This window comes from Dermochelys coriacea, chromosome 2 (genome assembly GCF_009764565.3).
Source record: "Dermochelys coriacea isolate rDerCor1 chromosome 2, rDerCor1.pri.v4, whole genome shotgun sequence".
Lineage (NCBI taxonomy): Eukaryota > Metazoa > Chordata > Testudines > Dermochelyidae > Dermochelys > Dermochelys coriacea.
This window is the reverse complement of record NC_050069.1, coordinates 96,035,529-96,063,111: the sequence shown is the minus strand read 5'-3', so window position 1 is coordinate 96,063,111 and position 27,583 is coordinate 96,035,529. Positions and strand designations below refer to the sequence as shown.

General features: G+C 38.5%; 1 protein-coding gene and 1 long non-coding RNA gene across 6 annotated transcripts in view; one reads left to right on the top strand and one right to left on the bottom strand.

Annotated features, from left to right (window-relative positions):
• Positions 1-823: 823 nt before the first annotated feature.
• CDH19 (cadherin 19) overlaps positions 824-27,583 on the top strand; it is a 160,596-nt gene continuing 133,836 nt past the window's right edge. For 2 of the 5 annotated variants that reach the window (XM_038392793.2, XM_043508162.1), the window contains exon 1: positions 891-1,099. The gene's annotated coding sequence lies outside the window, so the exon portion shown is untranslated. Of the gene's footprint in view, positions 1,100-17,752; positions 17,836-27,583 lie in introns of all 5 variants that reach the window. The other 3 variants (XM_043508160.1, XM_038392792.2, XM_043508158.1) reach the window with 3 other exon arrangements.
• Positions 25,223-27,566, bottom strand: LOC122458734. Its single transcript, XR_006278937.1, has 2 exons — positions 27,164-27,566; positions 25,223-25,640 (listed from the first exon to the last, which is right to left on the bottom strand). It is a non-coding gene; the product is annotated as an uncharacterized LOC122458734 (long non-coding RNA).

Sequence of the window (27,583 nt, the reverse complement as noted above, 5' to 3'; positions counted from 1 at the left end):
TCATCAAAATTCATTTGCCTCAGATGGATTCTGAATGCCTATTTGATGTGAGTTGATTTGCAGTGTATAGGAATCCAATGGGATTCCTGGGTCCTCCAGTTAGGGACCATTTCTTTAACTTATCTGTGAATCCTCATCAACACTTATGTTGCTGTATAAGTAATCACCACTGAATGTCACTACCGGTTAGCATTAAATGGTAGACTTATTGACAGAAAAGCCAAAAGTTGAATGGAGATACCCTCTCAGTCGTTTTGATAGTCTGGGTGGTTTAAGAAAGAAGGCCACCAGTGAGGTAGCATGGGAAGCTTTCTGTCTTGTGGACAAATGAAGGAATTGGATCTGTACAGCTGTTAGTTTGGCACTTTTCATGAGTACTAACCTCACTTAAGGGGCAGAGGGGAAGAAATGATCACAAAAAGCAGCTAATAAGAGCTAAACTCCAGCAAACACGACATTCATTGATACAGAGTGTAAGTTATCAATAGGAGTCAGTCATCTGCCTTCTGTCTCTTCTACCTTATACCATATCAACTACTGTAAATTGGGGCTATAAACAAATATGAGAACAATTGTTTGATGCCACAGATTTACACCAGCTGAGGATCTGGCCCATGGAATTTAAATTGTGCGAGGTATCTAGCAGAAATAGGCCACTGCCATTCATTGCCAGATTAATCTCTGATGGAAGTCTATTTATATGACTATACAGCAGTAGCAGTCTAGCAAGAGGAAGACTACCACAATACACTCATATATTGGTTTCATATTCAAAAAGTATGGTCCTCATGGACTATAAATACCACTGAGTTTTTAGCCGCCTGGCCAGTTTTTATGCAAAATTCATTCCCGGCACAGCTGGGAACGTTGTTTCTAACTACTAAAGGCCAACTCTGAATACTGAGATTGTAGAACAATTGCCATTGTTAGCAGGAAACAGGGAGATCTTTCATCCAAAGCACATTACCGCTGCTACAGATACTAGTATAGCTTCCATCTGTGATAGTGATGAATGGTGTACAAGTGAATTAATGCTGAGATACTGAAACACAGAGAAGGAATCCTCCAAACGGGTGAATTGACTTTACTGGGAGACCAGGTATGGAATTCATTATTTTACTTGCTTGTCTGTTTTTGTTCTCTCTAAAACAGAGGGCAATTTAAATTAGTAGATTCTCCTCCCAGACATTCATTTAGGTTGTATATTTTCAATGGAGGGAGTTATGATTTTGGAAGAGGCATAGGAAGCAGTACAATTTTACCTGCTCTATGAGTTTACTAGGGCTTGTTACATCACTATCACACTGCTGTATATATTATTTAGGGGAGGTGATGATTCAAATAATCTATAGATTTTTATAGAAAAAGAGTTTAGATAGCAATGGGAGAGAACCCTGGCATATGTGATCACCTATTTGGGGTATTTCTGCCATAGATATTGATCAACAAAGGCTTAATGCTACAAGGAACTGAGTGTTTTCTATGTGGTGCTGTGCATAGTTAACTGGCTTTTGAATTGAGGGCACACAGTAGCTCATTGAATCATTTCCCAAGTCTCCATCATTCTGTCGATATAGTTCTTATGCTCTGCTCTTCCCCTCACCTGCAATTCTGCCACACTGCCGCTTTAACAATTTATTAAGTTCCCTCTTCTTGATGCATCCTATCCCTTGCATCAATCATGCCTTGAATTCCACCCCAGTAGCCTCCTGGTTTCAAGATCCAGCATTGTTTTATTATTTATTTCTGCCCTACTTTCTTCTAGATTTTCCTTTCCACTCCTGTACCCCCTCACTGATTTGAATTCCTCTCTCTCTAGGGTCACAAGCTGACTGGCTGTGTTTATTTTAAGAGTGTTTGGGTCTACCAAGCTACCATCTCTTGTATTGAGCTATATTAAAGTATATTTGTAACTAAATAAGATAAATGAATAGTATAGTGTTTCACACCTCAATACCTCAGTCAGTCACTATTTTTTAATTATGCATCTTGGCGTCTTTAATTTTTCAGCATCTAATTTTCAAACTCTTCAAAAGATGGCTTAGGAGTCAGCAGCTTATATAGTCCACCAATCCTGATGGTGGTGTAATGTAGCAACAGTATCATATGTCTATGCTGCACATATAGGTTTGGCAGAATCCAGTTTTTATTTGTTTATAATTTACACACATACCAATGTTGGAGCTCTTATTTTTATCTGTTTAAATTCAGTTGTGCAAACTTATGGGTTTTAAGCATTTTTTAAATTTTATCAGTTTAATTTGTTTAGTTGCAGGAAATTATGGCAATGTCATGACAGTACAGGTTGTGATTCAAGAAGTTAAAGCTTTATATCAGTTAAAACAAAATTGTCTACATTACATGTCAAAAGATACAAAGGAAAAATCATTAGGTCAACCTAATAAGTTCTGCAGCAGCATTTTTCTTCCTTTATCTCTATACATTTTGATTATTAATGGAAACATTTGTCAGTCTGTGTGTGCGGTGATGTCTACATCTACTGATATTTACCAATAAAATCCCCTAATCCTTCCAAGTCCACATGTATAGCAAGTAGAGTAGAGGTATTACCAACATCAGAAGCAGCAAAGGATTGAATCATGGGCTATAGGCCTTCTCTGACTTGTGCCAGTAGCTGAACTGGCTTTTGGGGAAAAGGGGGAGGTCATAATGTTGACTGCTGTTCCCTTGGGTCTTGTATAAAGTGGAATTGATCCCAACTCAAGAATAGAGCCCACTGAGCCTGATCCAATACTCACTGAAGAAGCCTTTCCATTGATTTAAGTAGACATTAGAGCAGACATGTTGATTTCATTGGGAGTGGAAGGTGCTCAGCACCTGTCAGGGTCCATTAAAATAGAGAATTTTAAAGGATTCAGTTTTATGTTTCTGTATCCATTAGTAGGGAAGTATACGTTTGACAGGAGGCATTTTCTAGTTCAGGAGCAAGGAACTGAGTAAAAATGTTTTTAAAATTCATTTTCATACTGATCATATATTTTCCACGCTTCTCATTTTTGCAATTTCATGGAAACAGGAAAAAAATCCTGGGCCCAACTTTGTTCACTTTAGTCATCAGGATTAATCCCATTGGTATAGGTAAGGACCCAATTCCTACTTTCATTATTATCCTTCTGCTTAATTCTCACCCAAAATTATAACCCTTTATGACAGACTAGTTTCCACTTGACCAATTATGATGTCACAAAGAGGAGTGGGAAATAAAAATAAGATTAAGCTGCAAGTATAGATGAAATCCTACACAGAGTTCCTATTTTAATGCCCATTTTCTTAATCACGAAGAATACAGGGAAGAGAAAGTTGGGAATAGTTGACCTATTGTGGCATAGGACCATATTCTATGGACTTCCATGCTTTCTTTGAACCATATTGTTTAATGTTTTCCTAGATGGTCAGTGGGTTTTTTTAGGACTAGAATATGGAGTTACCACAAATCCGGAATAAGGGGCAGCACAGAGTTGTAAAAGTCACAGTTTGGTCCCTAGTTAATCCCTCAACCTTTGTCCTTGCTCCAGGGAGATGTAATATGATAACTCTTTCCCTGATGCAAGTTGCTTCTCCTCCATGTCTTAGCTATGCTGGCCAAAACACCAAACTGTGGAGTCACTCTGCCTGCCCCTCTTTGTCTGTTGCCCTTATCATGCAGATGAGCAAGGAGTTGCCACCTTGAACTGTAACCACCACTGATGCAGCTCTGTCATAGTTCTCAGGCTGCTGACAGGCATCTCCTACCAGAGAGGTGCTTAGCAGTCCTTATGGTGCCTCCATCTGCCTAAGTAGGAGTCCCAATGACACAATGTTTAAAAAATCTTTTTGGATTAATGAAGATGGGCCTTTTGGCTCCCACTCTCTTAGTCCCACTCAATTCTCAGATTGTCTAACTCCAACAGGAGCAGAAGGGAATGGCACCAACCACGTAATCAGCTTGTCTTGGGGCTTACACAACTTGTCTTTACCGCCAGTATACCAGAGTCACTGTTTCCCTGTATATGGAGGGGGGGAAGAAGGGGGAGGGAGAGAGGAATGATACCGAGGGCCTTTCTTGAGGGTAGTTGCCCAAGGGCTTCCAGGAATCCCCTTTGGGAGCTATAGCACTGCCATCTGGCCTCTCCCCCACCCCACTACTCAGCAACTGCTGGGAACTTCATGTTTCTAAATCCTTATTCCATCCTTGACATGATTGATTGGGCTGGAAAGGCAGGACCAGCCTTGCCCGCAGCAGGTCTTTAACCCCTTCATCACTGGTGCAGGGTTTATACATTGCATCATAGGCTGTTTATATGCCTCTTTAATCCCTTTTGTTAGCGTGCAGGGAAAGTCATGTACTCTTCTTTAGATATCTATTGAAATAGAGGATATCTCCATTGCACTACTCTGTACTACAAGAGGTCAGAGTATCGACAGAATAACTACAGATCAGGTGCTACAAGATGGATACATACAGAAGTAATGATTTTCATCTAAGGATCTCAAAGCACTTTAGGAACAGCAGGCCAAATCCTCTGATGATGTAAATTAGTACAACTCCAAAGTCAGTGGAGCTGTGCCAGCTTATATTACCACAGAATGTAGCCCAATTAATTAAGCCTTGAAACACCTCTGTGAAATAGGGGGAAATGGGACATAGTGGTAAAGGCACTTTCTAAACTTGTTTCTCAGATTTTTGGTTGTTTTTGCATGTTCTAGCTACCCTTTCCACATAAGATGTCACAGGCACTAAAGAATTCCACTTACTCATCAGCTCTCTAGCAAAAGGTTTTGACCCAATGCTGAAGTGATATATTTATACAAATTACGTGTCTGAGTTGATGTGGTGGAGAGGTAGTCATTGATGAGTCAAACATTCAGCCACTGGATACAGTGTTGGACTCTAATGTAAGATTTTAAATAATTTTGTTAGATACTATTTGTGTCTAAATACAGAGTGTAACAATCCAGCCAGACAAACGTGGTACAGTCATTTCTATGTTTGTCAGATTTTATTATGCAGTATATCTTCCTTTCTATTATGCAAGATAGCAAACCTTCATAATAAGCGTGAATTTAAGGAATGAACAGGCCACATGAGGAAATCCCAAATGAAGAAAAAATGGAAATTAATGCGCATGGTGGTCATTGTAAGACCTTCAGAGGGCAAAAATCCTATGAAACCAATAGTGTGGTAGAAATCAGTGAGCTTATTGCAGAGTCAGTACTCAATGCTATGGTGCAACGTGGATGATCTCCATTATAATTGGTTTTCTTGTTATATTAGAGCACAAAAATTTCAATTTCTTTAAAAATGTTATTGCCCCATTGAAACTTCTTTATGATCTCAGCACAGGAGAAAAAATAAGGCAAATTTTGAAGTGTTATATCAATTTGATCATTGTTAAATGTAGTTTGTTTTGATTTTGCTTAAAAAAACCCCACGAAGGAAATTTTTTTTTGCTGGTGTAAGTTGGGGAAACTCTAATGAAGTCAAAGAAGCTGAGCCAGTTTAGACCAGAAGTCAATTTGGTCCTAACATTTATCAGGTTTAGTTGTTTTTTTGTGTTGCCAGATTCAATATTAAAAAACAAAACAAACCAACCCACCAAACACAAACATGTACTTGTATTCAGCTATTATTGGTATATAATCCTTTCTGGATCTGCTCCCTGCTTTTCTAAGTATTGGACATGCAGACAGGAAGACAATATCTGCCCTGAGGAGTTTGTTGACTCTAGAAAGAATATTGCAGCCTAAAACCCAACATTTTTTTCCCTAAAGGAGAATCAAAACTAACCCTGTATGTGTAAAAAAAGGTGATCACTTACTTCACATAATGAAGTTCACCCAAGTAAGGGTGAAAATCAGTGTGATCTGTTGGCTAGGGAACTGAACTAGGAGTCAAGGTACCTCAGTTCCATTCCTGGTTCTGCTACTGATCTTCTGTGTAATCTAGGACAAGTCACTTCCTGTTTCCACTTACATGTTTTGTGTGTCTTGCCTATTTATACTGCAAGTTCTTCAGAGCATGGGCCTGCTGTGTATTTGTACAGTGCCTAGCACAATGGGGCTCTGATCTCTGTTGGAGCCAACAGGTATTACCATAGCACAAAGAATTACTCATCCTATGGACATAAAAATTGCACAGTTGATCCCACCTGAACTTTTAATAATCCTATACATTGTTGATGTCAGGCTTAATCCTACACTCTTACTCAGGCAAAAACATTGGCTTAAATTGAGCATTTTGCCTGATTCATAAGTACACAGAACAGCACTTGGTTCATGTGCATCACAACCAGGTTGATGTGACAGACCATAAGCAATTTGAGCCCATTGCCTTTTCAGTCAACCAGGTCAATGATCCACAAATAAAGAAAGGTTCATGCAAAGTATTGCAATATCTTAAAACTTTCTACTTTAAGAGTGCATGTGGCTATTCCATTGTGTAAATCTGTGTTTTCAAAATTTGGACAAACACAGTTACTTAATATACCACAACAGCTGTAAAGCAAATATTGAGACCTGTCAAATATATAACAGATTTGAAAATGTTAAATATATATTTTACCTAATGCTACATACATATTTATACAAAAAGACAAACTTTTTTTTTCAAATCAGCTCTCACAGTTGTACAACGTATTTTGTTTGTTTTATTAAAATTTGGGATAGTCAACTGTGGTAAAACAACATACTTTAAACAATGGCAATGTGAACAGTGAGTTCAGATGAAGTATCTTAAAGATGGTTTCAACAAATTAAATGATGTTCATGTCAAGTTTAAATATTGTTGCTTCTCCACTGATCAGTGGCAGATATCCAATTTCTTCTCCAATAAGAAATTGCCCTGCAAGGCTCCAGTGATGTTGGGTCTATGCATATTTTTAGTACAACTTGATTTGTGGTGAATATACACCACTTTTGGAATAGAGGAGGCATCAACAGCACACAGGCAATTCTCTTTTTCCAGGCATCTTAGCCCAGCCACTACTGCCCAGTTTGCTGGGACCAACTCTACCTGGAGAATTGACTGTAGTTCAAGAGACTAAAACAGAGAGCAGAATCCTTTGCTCCTTGCACAAATTCCCAAGAAAAGCTATAACATCACAGCTAACAACAATATATTATTTCTTCCAACTTTAAATCCTGGCTCACATACTAAGAAGAACTTGTAAGACTATGTGTAACAGCACCGTTTGGTGAACCCTGGGTATAACAATATATACTTTTTGCTGTAACAATTCTTAAGGGTTGCTGTCATCCCCATTGTGACTGTTCATTTGCAGTATTATATTTGTGAAAACTTTTAACATCTAGTCAGTCTATATACCACAACCCTATCTGAAAAAAATCCATTGTATATAATAACGTGCTATGTTGCCTCCACATTGAAGAAAAGGCATTGTTATGCTACAGCTGCTAAAACTCAATTACCATAAGCTTACCGTGAAATATAATTTTGTGAAGTCTGTATTTCTGCATTAGAAGAGACATCTTTAGTTGCAAGGGGAAGGTTTTAATTGCTTTCCGTCTGCTGACCAGGATCAGCTGATTAGTATTCAGACTAAACATTAGCCATCTCATTCTTAGGCACTGGAAAAATAAGGAAAATGCATCATCCAGATGTCACAATAAGTGGAGGAAGAGCTAAGAGTCATTGGACCTGATTCACACCAGCTGAGAATCAAGCCTACTCACATTCCAAATTACACAAAGTCTCCCCTATAGTGTTACATGAAAAGGAAGAGAGGTGGTAGAACAGCATCCAGCAGGTCTTCAGGGTAACATGGCCAGGCAAATAAAGAAAACCCTAAATATATTATTGTTAAAAATCTCATAAATGTGGTTAGTAATGCTACATTCTCCTCATTACAATCACAAAAAGAAAGGAACAAAGCCACTGAGGAGCAACTCCTAATCTTTCACATCCCTGTCGGATCTCTCAGCTGAGTTAGCAATATCTTGTCATCGGAAGTATCAATAGGCCAATGGCAGAGCAATTAAAGTCAATAGGAACATCTGACCTTTGATCAAATTAGTGAAGTTTTTAAAACCAAAACCAAACTTGAAACCATGAAACTGATAAGTACAAAGAAATTTAGAATAATTCACATGAAGACGAAGCTATCCAATGATGGACTGTCCAGAAACAGAAAGGGAAGTTTCAGGGTGGTAATTAATAGAGTCATTAACATTAATATTAGCTTATTTAGCAAGGGCATAACCCCTCTTTGTTTGATAACAGCCTGTGTTCTGCCTTCCCGTGGGAGATGTAGTACTATGCCCACCACTTGCCTCAGTTTCCCTTTACCAGGACACTTTTAAGAACTCACTTAGTTTCCAGTTACCTTCTCAGCCCAAAGTTCTTTAATTCATATTTAAATAGTATGGCAGGAAAAATATTTAGTTTATCTAAATATAATATAATATTTTATGTATATATTATACTCACAGCAAATAAGTTAATAACTTAGTGAAGTTGATAACATAATTTATTAACAATGTAATAAAATTGTCCTGATTGGTTAATAACTTAGCCTGGTTGATATTAAAACATTATGTGATTTAATTATTATATGCTGCAAAGAGCCACAGAAGATGCATTGAAGAGCTATTTGCAGTTTGCGAGCCGCAGTCTGAGTATTACTGGTCTAGAGTCACTACGCCATTCACTAGAATTATTAATTCTAATGGTCTAGACTTTAAAGAAGTGTAGGAGACACTTACTTTTTGCCTCTACTACATCAGTGATCTAGAAAACATAGAAAGTCTCTCTCTGTTTGGCAATCTGTCATATTTGGAAGGTGGGTTTTTTTGTTTGTTTTTTTGCCACCAATGCTGTAGTCTCATTCCTTTCCTCTTCATTTGTCAGAGATTATTAGTTTACCAAGGCCATTGTGTCAATGTCTGAAGACAAAAATACATATAATCTATTTCAAAAGTGAGAATTTGGCCCTCATGCCCCTCCACGGTCTCTTCAATATTATCCCTGAATATCAGGTGAAGAACTATAACTAGTGATGGATGTTCTCAAAGCAGTCATTGAAATTTCTATAAAAGGTAATCTAAGCCAGGTGCTGAAAAACCCAGTCACCATTTCCTTTCAATGATCACAATCAAAAGGGTTTGCCCTTCCCTTGATTAAGTTTCTATTTGGAAATTTGGCTCATTTGTTAAAAGCTTAAGCATTCAAGCAGTTTTTGTACCATAGAATAAGTTAATGTAGGTATCCAAAGGTATTACAGAAAGTGAACAACAGGTAGGGAAACCCAGAGTGTGTAGGATTGATTGTCAGTATAGTTTTATGTGCATGAAATGTGGTGATCTTTATTAGAATGGCACAAGGAACATCACGTTGCAGTAAAATAATTTTGATGACATGGCTTGGAAATTGTAGGCCATTTATTTTCTGATTCCCAAGGTTGTTGTGGTAGACTCATGTGGAACATGCAATTAATTACTCCCATTTCAGATTTAACAAGAAGTAAAAAAACAAAGGACTAGAAATAACAAAGATATGCTAAAGGAATATAAATGCAGCAGATAGTTATTATATAGGAGATGTTTCCTTAACACTGTAGAATACAATGCAAATGTTCTGAATCCTATGCGTTTGATGACAGTATGAGTGATTCAGACTCTTTCTGTTTAATTTTTTGCATACAAAAGAAAAATAATAAAAACAATATGCTTAGTTTACTTCATGTTATGTTACTAAATACAAACTTTGTGCACAATAAAGATACCCAAGGTAAACTGGATGGCATAGGTTGAACATTCTACTCAGGTTAATACAGCTATTTTAACAATGAAGTAATAAAAAATTATAGAAATATTTTAAATATAACCTTTTAAGGGGAACTTTATGGGCAAGTCTCTGTCTTGCCCATGAACCCTACCTGAACATTTGCTTTGTGCATACCATATCCCATATGCAAAGTCACCCAAAAAGAGAATGAACAAGTATCATTTTTGTCTCTGCTGTTGTGTGAACAAAGCCTAAAGTGGTATGCTTTTAACTCATGTTTTGTACTAGTAGCCTGTGGTAGCCTTTCTAAAAAGGGTTGACTTTTTGTTTGGTTTTGGTTTTTTTAGTCCTCTCAGGTTACTTTGTGTGACAAAGTTCCTCCTCTACCTTGGTGGGTCTTGCGCTTATTGGTGGATTTACTCACCTTGGAGCTTAACGGCAGCCCTCAGCTTGGCTGTTTTTCTGAACCCACAGTCCAGGTCGATGACTCCTGTGTCTGACCAGGAGTTGGGAGGTTTGGGGGGAACCCGGGCCTGCCCTCTACTCCGGGTTCCAGCCCAGGGCCCTATGGAATGTGGCTGTCTAGAGTGCCTCCTGGAACAGCTGTGCGACAGCTACAACTCCCTGGGCTACTTCCCCATGGCCTCCTCCCAAAACCTTCTTTATTCTAACCATAGGACCTTCCTCCTGGTGTCTGATAATGCTTGTACTCCTCAGTCTTCCAACAGTCCACGTTCTCACTCTCAGCTTCTAGCGCCTCTTGCTCCCAGCTACTCATACGCACACCACAAACTGAAGTGAGCTCCTTTTTAAACCCAGGTGCTCTGATTAGCCTGCCTTAATTGATTATAAAAGCTTCTTGACTGGCTGCAGGTGTTCTAATAAGCCTATTTGGCTTAATTGTCTCCAGAAGATTCCTGATTGTTCTGGAACCTTCTCTGTTACCTTACCCAGGGAAAAGGGACCTACTTAACCTGGGAATAATATGTCTGCCTTCTATTACTCTCCTGTAGCCCTCTGGCGCGGCCCTGTCACATTTGTTATTCCCATTTGCTCTCACTCTTGAAGAAAATCACTGAAGTTGCAAATATTTTATAGTATATTTTAATTAGATCCTCACAATAATATTTATCTTGTGAATGAAACCCACCAAAGTATGGACCTTCATTTAAGGTAGAAACTCCTTCCTCAGTTCAGCTTCATGTGCTTGTATGTAGCAGTAGTGAGGTAGATAAAAGAATCTCAATCTGCTGTTGGTCATTTTGAGGGATCCTAACAAAGAATTACTCCAGATCTTCCTAAAGCTTGTGTTCCAAGTAATGCAAGATATATTAAGAAGACACAATAATACTAACATAGACATACTGCTTACAGATTCCCTAGACAACAAAGACCTCGCAGAGGATTTGATAACATTTCTGACTCATTGATGGTGTCCACAGGATAAGTGACGAAGGAAACTTTAATATCCATGTTGGCAACACCTCAGATATAGTGGACCAAATTTTCTTGTCCCCTCAGTCCACTGATAGATTTCCAACATGTGACTTTATGTGCAACTCACATAGCTGATCGGACTCCAGGCTGGATCCTTAGCCTAGAAGCAGACATCAGAAAAGGTAGGAGCAAACCCTTCTTCTGATAGAGCACTACCTCCTCAAAGCAGAGATCAAAACAAAACAAGGAAATAAAAGATTCTGCCTTTTATGGCTCACCATGGAGCCAGATAAAAAACCATGCCCATCTGAAGAGCTGAGAAGTGGAAAATTGGTCAGATTCTATGAGGTGGCACTGGCAGCTGCTACTGACATACTCATGCCTATCTGTGTGCTTCACTTCCATCATTTCCACAGAATTCCATAATTACCAGTGCCTGGAAGATCTGAATAAAACACTGTTGGCTGAAGATGAATCCCAGTAAGACAGGGCATAGGGATGATGTTGGCTAGGGGAGAGTAAAATATTTTGAAGACCAGAATGCTAACATCACATTACTCTTTATCAAGAGTCTGTCACCAAGTTGTCAAATCACTCTTCCCTTAGAGTCCCTTTCAGACTTCTCATAATTGCTGGAATCTCAACTACCTCCAGCTGTGAAAAACACTTTATTCCACGTGAGACAGGTTAAAAGACTGAGCCTCATCCTTTCAGATAATTGCTTTGTCACTGCAGTCCACGCTTTTTGACCACCAAGCTGATTACTGCACCATATTATCCAATGGAATGTGCACTTCAACTTTACAAAAGCCTCAGTCAGTCCAGAATGCAGCAGCCTCCCTCCCCAAAAAATTCTAGCAGTTCAGAGAATCTCATTCTGCTGATCTGCTCATGACAATGTGACACAGAAAATAATGTCAGTTTCAAAATCGTGATCCTAATTTTCAGGACACTCCACAGAACTGGTCATGGGCATTTCAGACAACACATATCTCTAGGTGACAATAATCTCTCTCTCAACAGCCCTGTTGCTCAGGAATTAAGACATTAACAACCTCAAGGGTGAAGCTTGGGAGAGTGGGAGACAGGGCTCTCTCATCCACTGGAGATTATGATCACATGAATTAGAATTAAGAGGAAGAGGAGCATAAAGCAATGGAGACAAGAGGGAAGAGAGAAGGAGGAAATAAAACTAAACAAAAAATAAGCAGAAAAATTTAGAACCAAAAATTAGTCTGACTACCTCAGGGCAAATGAGAAGGAAAATCAGACCATGGGCTAATTGTAAATTTTTGGCTTCCATCTCTTTAGGAAGTGTTCAAATTTTAAAGTAATTGGTGCCATTTCAAAAATGCATGTGGGAGACAGAGAAAGAAAGAGAGAGATTTGAGTTTAGAACCAAATCTATATCTTATATTAAACTAATAGAATCAGGTTCAGTGTTTCAAAAGTACTTATAGGTTATAATCTGCAAACAATTATTTTTATGAGGACAGGACTGACCAGATAAGAGATATATGTTTTTAGTCATAGAACAATGAAATGTTACTTAAAGGACTTTAAACAAAAGTAAATTAAATATGATCAAGTTAACAAATAGAGACAGACATTTTCCTCACTCAGAACTTTCCCCCACAATCAAAATATATTTCAGTTCACATTATGGTAAAAACAAAATACAATAACAATCTGCTGTGTTTTATATTTAATGTCATTTTGTTCATTCATTGTCAGTTTTGCTTTACACTGTATTGTAGAGAAAATCTTGAAATGTCCCTATATAACAAATATGTGTCTAGAGACATATAGCTATGTCATGTAAGTGAAAGAAATACGAAACAACCAACTGCCATAGATAATACTCCTATGTTTTTGGATCATAATTTCAGTGAAGCAAAAAGGCAGATTTTGTTTATAAGTATGCTTTGACATTTGAGTTCAGTTATCACCATGGTAGAATACTAACCTATTAGGTCATTTACATCATCTAAATGGGTGTCTGAGTAATACAACATTCAAAGAGTAATTGAGAACAGAATAGTGATTGTATCCCATCAAACCAGGCTTTATAATCAAGTAAATAATACTTGGAATGTAGCAATAGGCCATGTAGATAGAATGTCTGATTGGCTGATATTTAGACTAGGAATTTGGATTGAAAATTGACAAGAACACAGAGAATAAAATAAAAAAAAATATAAAGATTTCTTTCAAAAATAATTGTATTTATAGCTAAATATAGCTATAGTTTGAGTCTGAAAAGGTATTCTTTGTGAAATTGATGGTTGAAGACTGAAGTCTAGAGATCTGACAATTCAGGTGTGGTAGAGCATTGGCATCTAGCACTGCAATTATCTGCATATCTTCGATTTACAAATACTGTATTTATTTATTCAGATTCAGTCGTATATCAAATCCTCGGCTCTGGGCTCCTTTGCTATGCAGATAACAAATATCAAAGATAGAAAGTAAAACTTGACCAAACCAGAAGCATTTCTTTCTCCCATATTACTGAACTTTATTTGATCCAGTCATATGACTAATATAGTTTAAAACAACACAAACTTTCCAACAATATACAAATTCCAATCTCAGGTGCCTCAGTCCTTTGCCGATGACTATTCAAACAGCTGGTCTTAGCAATGTGCCTGAAAAGTCAACAAATTGGGTCTATTTCTGACTTTGTGGGAGGTAGGAGGCCATTACAGAGAATGTTCTGCCAGCAGCTCCCTCACATTTGTAGTGAAGAAGAAGATCAAGAGTTTCTGCTCTTTGAATACCCAACTCAAGTTCACAAGTTTCATGTTGTCACAATATACCGCAGCAGGCAGTGTAATACCGTTAAACACTTAACATTGCCTGTTCCTTTGGATTTCCTTACTAGAATGATTTATATCCTTCAAGAGCTTTCTATCATTTATTAGCTACCTATTCATATGAAAATGAATATGAATGGTCCAATCTGTAAAATTTTACAGCTGGTCCAATCTGTAAAATATGCATTCATTTAATGAGGATCCCGGCATTGGAGTTATGTGGAATCTGTTACATACTAAGCTAGGCTTTGTTATCGGAATATTGCAGAAAGCAGAATGTGCATTAGCAAATTATTTTTATTCACAACACCAACTTTAATCTCTGTCTCATGAGTTATAAAATACCAGATGATCAAAATAAGAAAGAAGAGTCCCAGCCAGGGTTGGATAAGATGCTGCTGGAGTTCTAATGTCCTCACTTTCAATATAGCTGGGAAGTTTCTCAAGAATTATAAATCCATATTTTTGTAAATGAAATAGGCCATGAGGTAAACCTAAGAGTAGAACTGTAGTTAATTTTTTTAGCTATACAAAACAGAGAAGCCTTTGGAAGAAGAAACAAAAGTAGTCTGCTGTTCAGGTGATTCAAGATGGTTTAAATAAGTGTTAACACAAGACTTCACTCAGAACTCAGACTAGAGCTGCACCATTTTGTGGGGTTGGGCTTGTTAAGGAGAGGGTGGATAACCTTTTAATTCAATTATGCACATATCTGTGAACTTCTTGCATTAGGTCAATATCATAAAGAGAAAGAGGATTCGATCCTGTACTCTGGCCCCGATTCAGCAAAGCATTCTCTCATGAGTTTAACTTTAAGCACATAGATAGTGCCATTGAAGTCAATGCGACTATGTATGTGCTTAAAGGTAAATCCATGCTAAAATACATTGTTGGATCAGGGCCAGACCACTGAACACCTAGTAAGTTCATGCATGTGCTGAGAGGGAAGTTTTTCTCCCACTGTCCTAGACAGACAGAATAAAGAGCATTCCGTTTCCTTTCAGAAAGCTCTGATATCCAGATCAAATAGGTTGAGCTGCTCAGATAAATGACCATTACATGTTGGGATGCCTACTCAAATAAGCCTGTGAGATTTTCCCATCCTTTTACACAGTGACCATGCTGAACTGGTACAACTGGCACTGAAATATTTAGTGAAACTGTGACAGACTAGAGAGACAGGCTGACAGCGTTTCCTGCCTTTGTTTGCCAAGTGTCCCTCTTGATTGTAGCTTTGGCCTCTGTGAACAAGTCCTTTAACATAAAGGGCCAAGAAGCCCAGAGGGTTAAGTGAGCATGAAAACTCTCAAATGAAATACAAACAAATGGCAACCAGACAATTCAGTCTATATAACTGGATCTGACTAATATACGTTTGTTCTTCTGGGCCTGCTCTGACCCTCACTGAAATCAACACTAAAACTCACCGTAATTAAATGACAGTAGGCTCAGTAAGGGGACCGTATTTTCAAAAGCAAATGCCCAGAGTTTTATTGGCAACATGTTTAAAGGTTACAAGATATCAAGCACTCAACATTCTGGTTGGCTCCAATTGGGATGGAAAAGCTGCACCTGGAGCAGTGGAGAAGAAATGAAGAAAGGGTGAGCTACGTTCCTTTCCCCCACAGCCCTCAAAGAGGGAAGACAAGGAGAGACAGAGAGAGCACAAGTGCCCACTCCCTGCATTTACACTCCTCAAGCACCTCAAGGGGCCAGAGCGGAAGTTTTGCACAAGTTTTTGCATTAGCTAGACTGGTTTGCGAACGCATAAACCTCATATAAAACCTGACAAGCTTCATCCTCATACTATGGTTAGAACAAAACACACACTCAATACATAGTGACAGTGAAACGAGGCTGTACAAGGCACTTTGTATTAAGATAGCAATATGACTTGCACAGACATTTTGTCATTATAAAACTCTTTATATCTTGACTGAAGAAATGTCAGCCAGGACACTTTAGGCACCCTGCATATAAATATTTTTGGAACATCAGATGAAGACCCATGAGTCTCCCAGTAAAACTAAGACATATGTTTTCTTTAAGGCTGAAACTCTTATTTAAACATTATATACAATCCACAGGATAAGGTACCATCTTTTATGGGAAATAACGACACCAATGCATTTTTCAGCTAATAGGTATTACTGAAGCAATGGGCAACAGTGGCAAAAATCTGCTACAGAGCACCCTGCAGTAAGATCAAACTAAACTGATAAATTCTATCAGAGGTTAGTGAACATAAGACATTTCTGAAGTATAAAATGCCCATTAAGCTCAGCATGCATACTTTTTTATGGTTTACTTTATTCCCATGGTTCAACTTCTCACCTTTTCATCATATCCATCAATCACTTCCTTGTTTAGAAATAATTCTATGCTAGGAGTCTCTTGAACTCATTTATACGCTTCCGTTTATTCACATATACTTGTATCTTACTCTGTGGATTTATTACCCTTTGTATGAACCAGTTCTGCTCCAGTTCTCTATTTGTTCCTAGTGTATAAAATTAGAAAATGTTCCCAACGTGCTGAATTCTTTCACCAATGCATATAAAGTTTTATCAGTGACATTCATAAATTGGAAAACTAGATTTGAACCCATCTCTTGGGACTTGATGACATGTTTTTAGCCATGCTGACAGAACTCATATGTTCTCTTCAAACAATTCATAACATAGTAATATTTCGAAGCAGGAAAATGTTTTCCCCCCCATCTGTATCCACATGGACACATATTTTACACTATTAAATACATACACAGATTAATAATAAACCCAAAGCATGTTCTACTTGAGCTTGATATGAAGGGGTATTGATATATGCTCAAAAACACATAGGTCTAGATTTTCTGCTCCTACTGTCTGCAGACTTTCCATTTCAACTGGGTGCAGCAGCGAGGGATGATAACCAGAACAACAGTTAAAGTTCCCAGATTCCATGGCTGGTTCTATGCTAGCAGTGGTCTCTTTGGACTTTGAGCAGCCTGGGCACTGCCCTAAGCTTTGCCAGTTGGTAGTAGTCACCCACAGCACACTTTGGTTACACTCCCTTTATGCTACCCGCACCGGGGTTGCAGTTAAGGGCAGTATTGGTGCTGGTTGCATGCATGCTGACTGAGCACTGCAGTGTGCAAAGGGAATCCCCATTTAGGGAGATGCAGCCAGTTTCTGTTCTCTGTGCACCACCCTGGCGGTAAAAGAGAGAGGAGAGTGTGAGAGAATATCCCTAATATTCTGTATATTAAAATAGGATTATAGCTGTATTTCAGAGTAATTTTCCCCCCAAAATAAGACACTGCTCCTGTAAATACTTACACATGTTTAACTTTTCGACCATGAGCAGTCTTATTTTAATCAGGCATATGCACAAGTGTTTGCAGGATTGGGACCTAATTAGCTTGTTACTTAAATTGTCAAAAAATGCAGGGTTGGGTTTATTTTGAAAATGGATTTTATTTTATTCCATTGATTGATAACAATGGGCTGAGTAGGCTTTACTTGATGGAAAGATTTTTAATCGGTAGGACTTTGGTTTGTATGTGACTCAGGTAGGCATGGTCTGAAATTTACTTAAATCCGGTGGCTGTTTAGTAGGATATAAAAAATTAGATGATGGTGACAGTATATTTCACGGAAGACAAGGTTCTCATCAGCAAAGCCACCTTCAAAACAAGCACACTTTGGCAACTTCATCAAAGGGACCAAGGATTAAATGGGTTTAGAATAAGAACTATTCTCTCTCTTTTTCCTAGAGATGGATAGACAGCTTTGCTCCTTATCTTCAATTTCACAAAGCAGACCTCAGCTGCAACCAGAGGCTTGTCTTCACTGTAATGTGAGCACGTGTTATCTACACTCAAGTTAACTCTTTGTGAGTTAGCCTAGCTCAAAAGAGATTGATCAAACAACTAGGGTTACCAACTCTCCACAATTGTCCTGGAGTCTCCAGGAATTAAAGAATAATCTTCAATTAAAGATAATGTCATGTGATGAAACCTCTCAGAATTCATTCAACCAAAGTTGACAACCCTACAAACAACATTCAAAGTGCACAGAGTGATTAGATTAGCACCACAGAGTAGCTGAGTCCCCACTGTATTACTAGCTGCAGCATCAGCAGCACTCATGCTTTAATCCATAAATTCTGATAGGCTGGCTAGCTCAAGTAACTCAAGCTACAGATATGCACGTATGGATAGGAATGAGGCTGAGGGCAACACTTGAGCTAAAGTGAAGACAAGCCCTAAGAAATGATCCCCAAGTGTTCAGTTTTTGAGAGTCTAGAGAGACACAAACAAAATAAAACTGTGACAGGTGTGAAATCTATGTCCCACTTGAAAAGAAACTGAAAGGTTCTCTCTTTCTTTACTTGTTTCATGACAGAAAGGGAGCTTTCCTAACTCAGTCTCTCTCTTTCTGGGTTTGGTACTGATGTTAGCAATGCTGTAAGCTCAATGGAACAACTTAGATCAAAAGTTTTATAGAAAACTAAAGGATGTCAATTTTTCATCTGTATTTGGGGGATACGGTGCAGTCTGCATTCATTGTTTTGGATTCAGAGATTAAATGTAAGAAAAACTTGGGCCTTCTCTTTCTGGTATGTATGGACTTAAAAATGGGGAACATAGGATCCAATATTTCAGAACCGATCAGTTCTCTAACTAGTCTGTTATGCAGGAATAGCCTATACAGGGAGCAGGAAAGAAAGGGCAAAAAGAAACAGTGATGTTCGTGACATCCAAAAAGAGTTAAGAGCTCTCAAGGATGGGGTGGAGTCTGTGACTCTACCCCTCTGAAAGGGAAACTTCAAGCTTGATGGCTGTACCACCTACATATTTTTATCGCCATGTCAGGGAGCTTCCCTTCCTAATCTTTCATGCTGTGACAGTGGATGCAGGACCTAGCCAGGCAACAGGGTTCCTAAAGCTCCTCACCACATACATGCTTTGTAGTGTGCCTGGAAGGTCAGGGGGTGGGGCAGATAATTTCAAAGGGGAGAGGTCATTGTAGAGAATGCTCTGCCAGCAGCCAAGTCAACATGTTTCTGTTGAGAAATGAACTCTGCAAACAAAATACTGTGCACTTGGTTGACTGGACACTACATGAGTGTAGGATTTTAGTGGAATTACACTGGCATGAAACTGGAACAATGCAATTATGAATCAGGCTCAGTACTCACAAAATGAGAAGTGACTTATCCTTTTCTCATATTATTATCTATCCCTTCCTAATGCAGTAGAAATATTATGTGCTTTTTTGACCACTTCTGTGCAGTAAGCAGCTGTACACACTGATGCATGGCTCTTTTTTTCTACCAGGTTGGTAACTAAAGGTATGTCTCCACAGCAGCTGGGAGCCTGGGTAGACAGATATGCACTAGCTCTGCTTGAGCTAGCGTGCAAAAAATAACAGTGTGGCCATAGCACCCTGGGCAGCAGCTCAGGGTATCCATTTGAGAACACAGCCAGGGGGTCGGGCAGATCTGTACTTGGTGGCCAGCCCAAGCTGCTGCCTGTGCTATCATAGCCACACTGCTGCTATTAGTGCACTAGCTTAAGCAGACCTAGTGCATGTCTGTACCAGTGTTGGGAAGCACACTATCAACTGCTGTGGAGACATACCATAATTCTTAGACTATCCATTTTTATGAGAAGCTTATTTTTCCCCCTCCCTAGGTATAATACTTTGCACTTGACAACAATGAATATCATCTGCTATCATGGGTCTTAGATACCTGTTTTAGATAGGTACTTTAGCAGTACCCTACCGTTACCGTTATGTGGACATTCTGAATATTTTTCTGTTATTAGATGATGTTGCATTTTACTCTTCACCCTGTGCTGTGTTCCCTCTCTCTTCCTCTTATTTCTATATGTGACAACCTTCTGACATCCTAATGACCCCCCTCTATTTAAATCTCCCCAGATAGAATCCTGAACATCATGACCGTCATCCTTTCCATTGTTTTTGTCCTTGACAGGCTCATAGAACTCTTCCAACTTTCATCTTCATCATGTAGCACCAACGGACCCTTCTGCATTCTCTTTGTTCTTATTGATATACTTGTAGGGTGACCAGATGTCTGGTCACCCTATATACTTGCCAGGCAGAGCAACTGTAGCTGCCTCTTGGCTACGTTCTTTGAATTTATGTTTCTCACATACTTGGATTTTCCATGTTAGAAGTTTACCACTGTGCATTGTGTGTCAGACCACAATCTTTACACTGTGTAGCACTTTGGGCCCAGTAGCAAGTCTGTCATAGATGTTGAATCTTGCAATTTTACCAACAAAGATAGGTGGCTCTGGGAGATGCTAGCATTATATAATCTGTCTCTAAAAAGGTTTAGTTCTGATTGGGAACATGACTGAGAACACTGGTTCTTAGTAAAAGCAAATTGTTTTGCTCATTCCTCAGTAAAACTAAAGGAATGCACAAGGCTTCCCTAGGCTTGATGGGAGTCAATGGAAAGACTTCAAATGACATCCATGAGTTTTGGATCAAGCCTTTAGTGAAGTATACTTCCTCCAGTAATACTTCTTGTGTTTCCAGCAAAAAAGAGGAAAAACACTCCCTTTCTTAATTGACACTGTAGAGTGTGTCAGTGGCATCTGTTGCAATTCATGGAGAAGTATAGGTGAAAGAAGTTACAAAATTACACCTCAGCAGAGGATGCAAAGGTATTTAAAAAAGAATTGAGTGAAACCAGGGACCCTTACAATTAATTTATCAAAGTGTTTGCCATTCTATTTCAAGGCAAATTAAATAATATTGAGCAAAAGAAAGTTAATCTGTATCTAGAACATTTTAATAAATAGTTTTAAAAATAAGCACAGATGAATTGGCTCTAGCCAACTCTTGTTTATCTTCCATCTCTATCTGTCTTTGATGGATGTTGTTCATGCTCTTTTGTTTATGGTAATAAACAGGTTTTTAATTTTCATATCTCCTATCTCTCTAGTGCCGATCTATGATGGATGATGTGACAAAAGATTCCTCAGTAAATTCTGAATGCTAAATAAGTTAGTAACGTAAGAAGTGGTGCTGCATTCACCTTTGACAGCATTACAATTGCTGCTGCTCTCCAGCTTGTTCCCATCATTTGTTCAACCTGTGTCAATAATACTAATTCAGCACAGGGCTGATTTAAAAAAGATACATAGTTCTCTTCAGTAATGATGCACAATATTATATAGTACTATCTAAGCTGCAGCGTTTGGGTTTATTATTGCAGAGAAATGACTAGTGAGCAACCAATAGTCAGTACCATCAGCTGTTTCTAAATGCCTGCCCATCTTAGTGTATACATCTTCCATGATCCCTTCAATATACTTTCACTTCCTCACGGAGTGGCACATCCTACACTTTGGCAAATGTTGCTCTAAGGTTTATGGATGTTTGGATACAGGGATTGGTTGTTTTGGTTTAATGTTTAGTTTGGATTCTTTGTCGTTTTAATACAGGGGAGCCAAGATTCAGTTGTTAGATGTTCCTTGAATGTTGCCAAAGTGCTCATACCAGAAATGGAGGTGATGAGACTCAAACAGTCCTTTGGCTTTTCGGTGTGAAAAGTGTTTTCTTTTAGAAGTAATGCTCACTTGAGAAAGGACAATGAAACCTTTTATACTGTAAACTGAAGAGTTGATTTACCTCTCATCATCAGTAGTTTAATGTCTAGTCTCACCTGAACCACAGCTGTGTTTGGGACAAAAGAATGGGAAGAAAGAACCTCTTATGCCTCCCTAGTTCTTAGGGATAGCCTCAGCACAGATGCTACTTAGTGAAAAAGTCACAGTCTGTTCTTAAAGAGATGAAAGGGTTATATTCACTGAATATATATTTCGCTGCAAGTAGGTCAAGCAGGTCAAATAATGAACATCCAGTCTTTTTCCTCTTTCCCTTGGAGTCCCAGCTTATCACTCTTGAAATACATCATGGGCTTGAACCTAAGTCTCAGAGTTCTGCTTACCAAACCACAAGGCCAATCATCACAGCTGGATCTTTCTAGTCATTGCTGGTCCCACATGATCGTTTTCAGTACTAGTGAGGAGATGAAGGACACTGTGTCCCAGAGCACTTTTATATGCTCCAGATTCAATGGAAAATAATAATAATCATAATACATAATAAACTAAAATCTTTGTTCCACTATAATTCTAGGGATATGGGATAGTTTATTTCTCAGAGATTCAAAATGCAATACCATATTGCTGGCATAGCAGGTGGCACCCTTAACACTACTAAACTAGAACAACAGTGCCAAACATGAAGGAAGATAAGTGTAAAAGTACTATGTCAGGACAATATAAATTGTGAGGTACATGGTAGGAAGTAAAACAAGTTATCATCAGTACCTCAGACCCATATTTTAGCTGGGATGTCTGCATCTTAATATTAAAGTCTAACTTGAAAGTCACTGTAAATACAAAAAAAAATAAAAGAAGCAGCTCAGAGTGGAGAATGAAAACTAGGCAATAAAATAACAGGGGAAAACTTACAAGGTAAAAATGTGGCAGTTTACCACTCCTTTTCTGTACCAGAGAGAATAATGGAGGGTGTTTGGGGGGAACGAGGGGGAAGTATTCAAAATGCACCTGCACCATTCTAGGTTTCGTAATACAGTTCTGAAATGAAAGGAGATAAAACCTATCCACTTATCACGATGATTCTCAGCTCTAACTGTGTTAGGAATACAGTTCAGATATCTAATCATGCTTCTAGTCTTTATCTCAGCACCAAGATTAGGAGGAAACAAGTTAGAGGTGACAAACCACAGCACAGTTCACTCCTAACTGCTCCTTGTTTTTATAGATTTAGTCAACAGAAACAAGTTGTGAAAATCTGTAAAACATTATTATGAAAATTATGTTCTTATCTGCTAAAAACAGAATTCCTAGAGGAGGCTCAAGTCTGTGAAAAATCGTCCCTTAAAGGTACAATGTTATCGATGTGAAACAACCATTCTCAACTAAGACATGTCAGATTGCTAGCACTGGACATCGGTGGGAATATGACTGCATGAAAAGTTTAAACTAACTGCAGGAAAACAGTCAGACTTCAGATGTCTCCAGCTTTATTTGAACAGGTAGATTTGAGAAGAGGGACAAAAAGCTTTGACAGGTTTCATAGTAGCAGCCGTTTTAGTCTGTATTCGCAAAAAGAAAAGGAGTACTTGTGGCACCTTAGAGACTAACAAATTTATTAGAGCATAAGCTTTCATGAGATACAGCTCACTTCCGATGAAGTGAGCTGTAGCTCACGAAAGCTTATGCTCTAATAAATTTGTTAGTCTCTAAGGTGCCACAAGTACTCCTTTTCTTTTTGAAAAAGCTTTGAATAACAGATTTGTAAGATTCCTCTGAACCTGGAAGGGTTTTGCTTATTATTGTTTTCAAGTGCTTGAATTCTTCATGCCACAGTTGCCTGTGCAGCATGGTTCCACTCCAGTATGCTTCCAGCTATTTAAAATTATGATATGCAAAACTGAAACCAGTAATTGTGTTTACAGGTGAACACAGTGCAAAAGAATTCTTTTAGTCTAAGAAGCATAGGCATACTGCTGCACCAGTGTAGAGCCCCATTGAAGTCCGTGAGATTCTTGAAGAGTTCATTAGTCCATCTGTGCAATGCATTATTGTAGGACTGATGCCTACCTTTGGATGGGATCAGTCTAATTGAAGCACAGGTTCGTAGTAAGGAAAAATGGCTACCGCCTGTGAGATATTTGGTGACTTTGATAAATATGTTAGTCTTCAGCTCAGTTCACTTCACCAAAAAAAAAAAATCTAATTTGCATGATTTTTGGTTGTGGCTATTACATTTAATGTAGTCTCAAAAAGAAAAGGAGTACTTGTGGCACATTAGAGACTAACAAATTTATTAGAGCATAAGCTTTCGTGAGCTACAGCTCACTGCATCCGATGAAGTGAGCTGTAGCTCACGAAAGCTTATGCTCTAATAAATTTGTTAGTCTCTAAGGTGCCACAAGTACTCCTTTTCTTTTTGAGAATACAGACTAACACGGCTGCTACTCTGAAACCTGTGATTTAATGTAGTGTTTTCAATATTCTCTGATATTCCCCATTATTATTAATATAATCTCAGTAGCACTTAGAAGCCCTAAACAAGATCTAACTTCATTGCACTAGGCACTGTACAAATATAGTAAGTGACAGTCCCTGCCCTTAAGAGCTTGCAATCTAACTAGACATGAAAAACAAAGGGTAGGAGATAGAAAGCATTTATTATCCACATTCTACTGATGGGGAACTGAAGGACAGAGAGACTAAGTGACATGCCATAGAGAAAGTCTGTAGCAGAAATGATAACTGAATCTAAATCTCCTAAATCTAAATCCACTGCATCTTCTTTGTCCCAGTCCAGTGCCTTAACTATAGGACCTTGCTCTCATACTGGGTTTCTCTCAGTATAGGATATGCTCCAAATAAGGCATCACAATCAAATACCATGCTGTGGTACAAGCTGGTTTTATTTTATATTTTAATGCCAATCAGTTTAGTCACAGCAGAAGCTCAAACACCACAGAAAATGAACTACCCTTGCAGTGCTAGAAGGTAGCCCTACAGGTCAGGATTAAGGCACGTTGGAAGCTCATATGTGATTCATCTCTGCTGCTCACTTTGTCCTTGCTTTGTGAATAAATAGAGAACTGAAGTTTACATGGTTTTCAATATGGCACCAATCACGAGCACCAAAATCACTTACAAAAACAGAATCAAGCCATATTCACAAGTAACACATAATAGATTATAGAAGCCCATTCATTTGTTTTGAAAAAAAATCTACCTTATCTTTGTCCCATTAGACGAACCGTACGCAATGGAATTTAGGGTACCTTGACACTTACTGAGACTGTTGAAAGGGGTCTCAAATGTCCAGTCCTAAGCACTCAGGGACACACTAGCTGTTACTTAAAAATATGTGGGAACTGTCAGTTAACGGGAGGGAGAGAGCTTCAAAGAAATACAGAATTCTGTCACGAGGGTTAGTGTTCTGAATTTAGATGAAAGGGGACACGTGGGAAAGGACTAAGTGGGTCTGGGAGATAGAGTCATTCACCCTAAGCCTCTGGATGGACTCAGGGTGGGACCCCTTACCTATGAAATCATTTGCTATTGTTAGCCTGCATAAAACATTTGTCTGTAAGCCTGCAATAGAGCTAGGCTATTTTTGTGCCAGACTCCTGAGAAAAGGACAGTGAGTGACTGTCACTTTGCAGATGCAGAACAAAGAACTACAGATTTTATTTTCTTTGTTAAAATAGTTTGGTACAAATACACAGACAGGTGCATCTCTTACACCAGAGAGAAAAACATCCTGCAAGATGAGTTTAAAACGGTTGGAGAGAAGGATCACTCTATACTTGGAATGTTGCATATTTTCACCCAATGAACAGCTCCTCTAATATTTGTAGTTATGAAGATCATCTCTTTCCAGAAGCTCTTCCAAAAGCTGCAAAATGGCCTTGACTGGGAAACAGAAAGATTTGTTGTTGTTTCTTTCTTCCATAAGTAGGTTCAATCTGTGGGAAACAGCATGTAGATTTGTTTTTTCCCTGAGAGAGCTGATGTGCTTCAAAATGTATAATGGGCCATTGCATGCAGACACTGAGGGTATGTGCTTTAGAAATACAAAAAACAACAACAGTAATAATATATCTAAATGTCTCTGACATTCCTGTGCCTCACTAAGCCCCTCATTACAGTCCCTCAATGAAAATGAGTAGGAGATTAATGGAAAAGTTCATTCTGACTCTTGTTACTTTGGTGTTAGTATCTCAGTGTCTCCCAGCTGCACCATTGAACATCTGTTTCACTGGTTGCAGTATTTACCCAAGATAGAGTGACATCATCAGTTCTGAAGACACAGACATGGTCATATTTTGCTGCCCTTTTCATTCTGCAGATCATTTGGCAAGCAGAATCACCTTTCATAGATCACTCCCTCTTCCAATACTCCAGTCACCCCATAAATGGTTCTCAAACTATTTACTTTTGCAAGGACTATGAAAACCACTGGTGCTCTGTTGACCACGATATGAACATTTCTGATTTAACATGAATCAATGCTACATAAATGTTTACCATTAAAGAAGGCTTTTCTAACACTAATTTGTTAGAGAAAAAAAATTCCATTACTCTCAGTTTCCCTGTCAGTTTTAATTTACTCCAGTGACCAGATTGGGCTCTGGCTGGCCCTCAGATTGCAGGAAAATAAAGGTGCCTTAATGTTGCCTCTGTCCTTTTTTGCCTTACCCTCCCATGACCAAACATTATCACCAAACACTACTTGGCTTGACCAGAGAATCCGGCCCATCGTATCTTCCACATTATGACAACCTGATCCTTATTGACTTCATTTGAAAAAGAACGAGGTAAGGGTGTGTGTGTGTGTGTGTGTGTGTGTACTTTTGCTAGTAACCCTCTTTTGATCACTTGATCCTTTTAACAGATATGTGAATAATATCCAAGTTGGTAATATATATTGAAAAAAATATGTTGACTAGATTTGTGCCATATAAAACATTTTCAAATAGCCTTCACTCCCCACTAATGTGTTTTGCTTGCTGGAAGCAAGAAGAGAGTTATGGAGGTAGAGAAAAACAAAGAGGTACAAAAAGAAAAGGAGTACTTGTGGCATCTTAGAGACAAACAAATTTATTTGAGCATAAGCTTTCGTGAGCTACAGCTCACTTCATCAGATACATTTGGTGGAAAATGAGGTACAGTATTTACTTCATTTTAAAGTGAAAAAGGTTTTAAAGGTATTGTGTTGTTCTCTAAATTGTGAAAGAATAAGAATAAGAATAAAGAATATTCAAACAATACAACAAAGAATGGAGAACATGTGTTTGCTTCTATGCAAAAGCACACTATGGGCAACAATGTTCAGACTAAAGGAAAGACAGATCCTGACCACTTTTCCAAACACTTTGTATCATTCGGAGAATACAAAATCTGGAAACCCAGTGGATACAACCTCCTAAGGATTCCTCCTCGGGTTGTAAATAGCTACTGGAGCAGCTCCTATGGTACAGCTCTCACCCACAAAATAGGATGTGTGTCTGGATAATCTTGCACCATGGTGCTCCCCAACTACTTTCAGGATTCCTCACCTGTAAAATATAGATAATATGTATTTACATCAAGGGATGTTGTGGGAATAAAATAACTGAAAGTCTTAAAGTGTACTGAGATCTTCAGATGAAAAGCATTATATACAGCATGTGTAAGTACCAGCACTTCTTCACAGGTCAGTTTACTCAACATTGGAGAATGCACTATTATGAAATAGGTCCTCTCAGAGTATCATGTTCTGCCCTAGCCAGACCAGTTTAATATTAATAGCAGAGGTTTTAAAGGGGACTGTTTGAAAGAGAGAGCATGGGGAGTGAAGGCTATTTGAAAATGTTTTATATGGCACAAATCTAGTCAACATATTTTTTTCAATATATATTACCAACTTGGATATTATTCACATATCTGTTAAAAGGATCAAGTGATCAAAAGAGGGTTACTAGCAAAAGTACACACACACACACACACACACCCTTACCTCGTTCT